Consider the following 6395-nt stretch of genomic DNA (forward strand, 5'->3'; position numbering starts at 1 on the left):
AATTCGAAGCAACGGTCACAATTCTACTCTATATTTTTGCGGGTTATGTGTTCTTTCGTTCAATTTCTTTCATGCGTTCGTTCGATCTCTGTACACAGTCTTCACATAGGACAGACTCGTGTAGTACGCTTTCGTGGGTTAAACCCATCTCGTTTCATTTCAGGCGACGTCGGGAGCGCGTTGAAAATGTACCAGTGAAATCTCGATAGTTCTACGAATACGAATCGTCCCGAAAAAGATTTTGTCACCGCTTCGAAGCGGTGTTTCAGACGGGCGGACGTATATAAAACATATACGACACACGACACCGCCTTCCACACTCACGCTAGTTCGAACACGATTTCCATCTCTCTCGAAGACTGTTAGACGTACGTAAAATTTCTCAATATTCATAGGACCGCGACAAACGCCGACGAAGCGCCCATCATTCGCTCGTACGTATATAGGCAATAAGTGCCATCAACGCAAGCAGTTTATAAGTACGTAAACGACCCTCAGCCAGGCGTGGTCCAGGAATTGTATCCGTGGACCGCAATGTGCGTTCGAAATGTCGATGTTCATGTGTCCTGCAGTTCACACGTTGACGCGCAATTAGCTGCGTTCTTCATCGACCCACGAGCCAAGTGATCCACCGTTCAGGGTAATTTTTCCCTTTTATTCTCTCATATATATAATGTGTATTTGCTATCCACCACATTTTTGTGTTATATTTCGGAACAAGCCGATACCCGAAGAGCTCCAACCAGCGCGCGAAGGAGATTCGGGAGTCGTCGTACGACGACATAATTGTCCCTTAAAGAACGAGATATTTCCGTCGAAACCATATATATATGTACGAGCAAATCCAAAACCACTGTTTTCTTGCAAGTTCGACGGTCGGAGCGAATAGAACATTGAAAAGCCTTCTATCGAAGAAACACAGAGAGTATATCACCTCCAAAAACGACGGGGATATGGATATTCAAACTGGACAATTATCAACCCGATACTGGATTCGAAAAGTTTCTCTCTCCTTTCGTCGTTATTTACACCGGACGGACTCACGGCCGGCTCTAGCTGGGTGTCATATATATATACGTCCCACGCTCATGCTGCCACTAGCGCGCAACAGAGTAGGGTGTCAATGACAACGACACAGCATTGAAACGAGCTACACAAGCCGGTCTCTCTTGATACCAATGTAAACGAGCATTAAGTTATCTTCAGACTGCCCGATATTTTCGTCCTTTGGACTTTCCCAACGATTCCTTTTTTTCTTTTTTTTTTTACACCACAGCGAAGACTTGAGGAAGCGTGATTAGCACGCTCGCATCCCTCCCTGTCCTACTACAACTGTGTGTGTGTGTGTAAAGAAAGAAAAAAGAATACATTGGCTTTCTCTCTATCGAGAAGATGGCCTACGCAACGCAGATCAAAGGCCTAATACGTGTAATATAATACGCGTCTGGCCGTGTATAAATCACGCACGAATGATCTGGTCGGGCCCAAACTCTTCTCGTACGCTTATTTTTCCGTGTTGAGGCACTATCATAAAATCACACAAACCCCAACACGTGTGTGTCTTGGAAGGAAGATGGCCTACGCAACGCAGATCAAAGGCCTAATACGTGTAGTACACACGTCTGCCGTGTAAATCACGCACGAATGATCTGGTCGGGCCCAACTCTTCTCCACCACACCACATCCCAACTTTGTACATTTTTATATATTTTTGTGCGTTGGGGCACCTTCATAATCACAAACCCCAACAACACATATATCTCTCTCTCTTTGAAAGATTTGTTGTGGCCTACGCAACGCAGATCAAAGGCCTAATACGTGTAGTACACACGTCTGGCCGTGTAAATCACGCACGAATGATCTGGCGGGCTCAACAATATCTTTTTTTTTTATATGAATTCTTATCCACAAACTAATCGAATTCATTTTCTCTCCTCCTCTCCTCTCTCTTTGAGATATATTGGAACATTGTAATGATCCTTCCGCAGGTTCACCTACGGAAACCTTGTTACGACTTTTACTTCCTCTAAATAATCAAGTTTGGTCATCTTCCCGGCATCATCGGCAATGCCGAAACATTGCCGCGCACCAGTCCGAAGACCTCACTAAATCATTCAATCGGTAGTAGCGACGGGCGGTGTGTACAAAGGGCAGGGACGTAATCAACGCGAGCTTATGACTCGCGCTTACTGGGAATTCCTCGTTCATGGGGAATAATTGCAAGCCCCAATCCCTAGCACGAAGGAGGTTCAGCGGGTTACCCGGGCCTTTCGGCCAGGGAACACACGCTGATTCCTTCAGTGTAGCGCGCGTGCGGCCCAGAACATCTAAGGGCATCACAGACCTGTTATTGCTCAATCTCGTGCGGCTAGAAGCCGCCTGTCCCTCTAAGAAGATTTGTTTGTACGTTGGTAGTAAAAACCCCACCGGCAGAAGCCGAGAGCCTTCGAGATACCATAATTACGTCTATTTAGCAGGCTAGAGTCTCGTTCGTTATCGGAATTAACCAGACAAATCGCTCCACCAACTAAGAACGGCCATGCACCACCACCCACCGAATCAAGAAAGAGCTATCAATCTGTCAATCCTTCCGGTGTCCGGGCCTGGTGAGGTTTCCCGTGTTGAGTCAAATTAAGCCGCAGGCTCCACTCCTGGTGGTGCCCTTCCGTCAATTCCTTTAAGTTTCAGCTTTGCAACCATACTTCCCCCGGAACCCAAAAGCTTTGGTTTCCCGGAAGCTGCCCGCCGAGTCATCGTAGGAACTTCGGCGGATCGCTAGCTGGCATCGTTTATGGTTAGAACTAGGGCGGTATCTGATCGCCTTCGAACCTCTAACTTTCGTTCTTGATTAATGAAAACATTTTTGGCAAATGCTTTCGCTTCTGTCCGTCTTGCGACGATCCAAGAATTTCACCTCTAACGTCGCAATACGAATGCCCCCATCTGTCCCTATTAATCATTACCTCGGGGTTCCGAAAACCAACAAAATAGAACCGAGGTCCTATTCCATTATTCCATGCACACAGTATTCAGGCGAAGGTAGCCTGCTTTGAGCACTCTAATTTGTTCAAAGTAAACGTACCGGCCCACCTCGACACTCAGTGAAGAGCACCGCGATGGGATATTAGTTGGACCGCCCCGTGAAGAGCAAAGCCCACCGGTAGGACGTACCACATAATGCCAGTTAAACACCGCGAGCGATGAACCGACACTGTGACACACAGATTCAACTACGAGCTTTTTAACCGCAACAACTTTAATATACGCTATTGGAGCTGGAATTACCGCGGCTGCTGGCACCAGACTTGCCCTCCAATGGATCCTCGTTAAAGGATTTAAAGTGTACTCATTCCGATTACGGGGCCTCGGATGAGTCCCGTATCGTTATTTTTCGTCACTACCTCCCCGTGCCGGGAGTGGGTAATTTGCGCGCCTGCTGCCTTCCTTGGATGTGGTAGCCGTTTCTCAGGCTCCCTCTCCGGAATCGAACCCTGATTCCCCGTTACCCGTTACAACCATGGTAGGCGCAGAACCTACCATCGACAGTTGATAAGGCAGACATTTGAAAGATGCGTCGCCGGTGCTATAAGACCATGCGATCAGCACAAAGTTATTCAGAGTCACCAAAGCAAACGATGGACGAGTGTAAACACCCGCCACCGATTGGTTTTGATCTAATAAAAGCGTTCCTACCATCTCTGGTCGGAACTCTGTTTTGCATGTATTAGCTCTAGAATTACCACAGTTATCCAAGTAAATTTTAGTACGATCTAAGAAACCATAACTGATTTAATGAGCCATTCGCGGTTTCACCTTAATACGGCATGTACTGAGACATGCATGGCTTAATCTTTGAGACAAGCATATGACTACTGGCAGGATCAACCAGGGAACTATACAATATGTATATATAAAATGGACAAAATTTAAATCCTTTTCCATCGTCGCCTGTTTCATATATATATGTCAGGTCGACACACCACTTTTCTCTTTCAAATATGTACAAGTTTTGCCACATTCCGCGCTTGTAACATATCTTCTTTAACGCTCAATTTCTTTCATTTTTCTACCATACAGATATTTTACCGTACGCCCAAAAACGTACGTATTATATTTTTGTTCTATCGTAAAATCACATTTTTCTACGTACGCCAGCTTCGTACGTTTCTATCTTTGCCTTCATAAAATCACAAGATAATTTTATCTTCAAGAGTCTCGCTATTAACATCTTGTAAGATAAATGTACGTCCCAGCTAAAACGTACAAATACTTCAAGTTAAGTAATAATATATCATCGCTATTGACAAATTTTTAAGATCCAAGACACAGTTCTCTCTATATGTTTTAATATTTTTTATGTACTCAAATATATTCAAAGGAAAAAGTACATGGGTGATGCCATAGTCGTGGAAGCGCGTACGCTCACGCTGATCTTCTGACCGCCGGAAGCACGAAACCTCTGATCTGGGCAAAATCGGCAAGCCGAGGAAGAACGGACAGGACACATGCTGGACTGGCGAGAAAGCGTGTTCTTCCGCTCGCGCTAGGCATTTCGATTTCTGACACCTCTTGATTTAAAAAATCAGTTTTTTGATAGTTTTCTCTCTCCACTGGGCTATTCATTTTAGCCACAGTTTTCAATTGGTACGATTTGCTTCCAAATCTTACAGATGCATTTTAAAAAATTTTTCCATCGCTCGGACAGAAGAGTCGATTGCTCAGTGAGTACGAGTATACATACAAAGTGCATACGGGTAACCAACCCCGTAGGGCTTGCCACATATGGGCCATTCGGTCAAAGACACCGACCCGTGGCCACGCTGTGTGGAGAAAAGTCCGTAACGTAAACGGCACGAAACAGTCAGGACCGAAGCCCCGAAGGAGCTCTGAGACAGCTTCTCGACCGAGATCGTAGAATTGGCCCAAAACCCGCTCTGCTCCGTCCGCCTCGCACGGACCGTGTATCTCTTATAGATACCGAACGGCCGGCAAGGACGCCGGCGCCGCCGGCCGAATAGCACGCGCGCTTATGAGTGTAAACCGCTGCGGCAACAGACCGCCCGGCCGTGCTGTTGTAACATAGCGCGTGAACGAACGAAAAAAATTTTTATAGTAAACATTAAAATAAATTACACTACCGTAAACTAGACAAAAAATTACACATTTTTTCCCAATATGAAAATTTTCACAAACTTTTTAAAGTCCCATCGCATCGAGTAACCTTTTTTAATAACGCGTCCGCACGATTCTAAATGCTTAATCCATATGTGAAATCGTTCACTGATCACGAATATCGTATTTAAAAAAATTACAAAAATTTATTTTTCAAAATAATCAAAAAAAACCGAAAAATCACAAGAGTAAAGTACCATTATTTTAAACAACATGTCGTTCTAAATGCTTAATCCCTATGTAAAAAAGTTATTTAAGCAAGAATATGTTATTGAATAAAATGAGAAAAATTTATTTTAGCCGTAAATCGAAAATAATGGGTCGAGCGAATCGGTCGATTGCGCCGAGACGCGCTATGATGCAACAGACGAGCGATTGGAACGCCCGAATATTTTCAAAGTCCCAACGTACCGGTCAAGAGTAAAGTACCATTTTCCTACATTAGATTTCGTTCTAAATGCTTAATCCCTATGTAAAAACGTTAGTTAAGCAAGAATATCGTATTTTAAAAAAAATCTAATGATAGGATTTTCCAGAAAATTGAAAAAACCGAAAAATGTCAAGAGTAAAGTGCCATTTTCTGACATTAGATTTCGTTCTAAATGCTTAATCCCTATGTAGAAACGTTAGTTATGCAAGATTATCGTATTTTTAAAAAAATCTAATGATAGGATTTTTCAGAAAATTGAAAAAACCGTAAAATGTCAAGAGTAAAGTGCCCTTATTTTAAACATTATATCGTTCTAAATGCTTAATCCCTATGTAAAAAAGTTATCTAAGCAAGAATATGTTATTGAATAAAATGAGAAAAATTTATTTTAGCCGTAAATCGAAAATAATGGGTCGAGCGAATCGGTCGATTGCGCCGAGACGCGCTATGATGCAACAGACGAGCGATTGGAACGCCCGAATATTTTCAAAGTCCCAACGTACCGGTCAAGAGTAAAGTACCATTTTCCTACATTAGATTTCGTTCTAAATGCTTAATCCCTATGTAAAAACGTTAGTTAAGCAAGAATATCGTATTTTAAAAAAAATCTAATGATAGGATTTTCCAGAAAATTGAAAAAACCGAAAAATGTCAAGAGTAAAGTGCCATTTTCTGACATTAGATTTCGTTCTAAATGCTTAATCCCTATGTAGAAACGTTAGTTAAGCAAGAATATCGTATTTTTAAAAAAATCTAATGATAGGATTTTTCAGAAAATTGAAAAAACCGTAAA

At 42.9% G+C, this 6395-nt stretch overlaps 2 non-coding genes across 2 annotated transcripts; both read right to left on the reverse strand.

The window, feature by feature from the left end:
- Positions 1-488: 488 nt before the first annotated feature.
- On the reverse strand, positions 489-643 carry LOC143261689 (5.8S ribosomal RNA). The gene has a single exon (XR_013035761.1). It is a non-coding gene; the product is annotated as a 5.8S ribosomal RNA (ribosomal RNA).
- Positions 644-1971: 1328 nt separating this feature from the next.
- LOC143261713 (small subunit ribosomal RNA) lies at positions 1972-3892 on the reverse strand. Its single transcript, XR_013035786.1, has one exon. It is a non-coding gene; the product is annotated as a small subunit ribosomal RNA (ribosomal RNA).
- Between the last annotated feature and the right edge of the window lie 2503 nt (positions 3893-6395).

The sequence above is a fragment of the Megalopta genalis genome, unplaced genomic scaffold (assembly GCF_051020955.1).
Source record: "Megalopta genalis isolate 19385.01 unplaced genomic scaffold, iyMegGena1_principal scaffold0061, whole genome shotgun sequence".
NCBI lineage: Eukaryota > Metazoa > Arthropoda > Insecta > Hymenoptera > Halictidae > Megalopta > Megalopta genalis.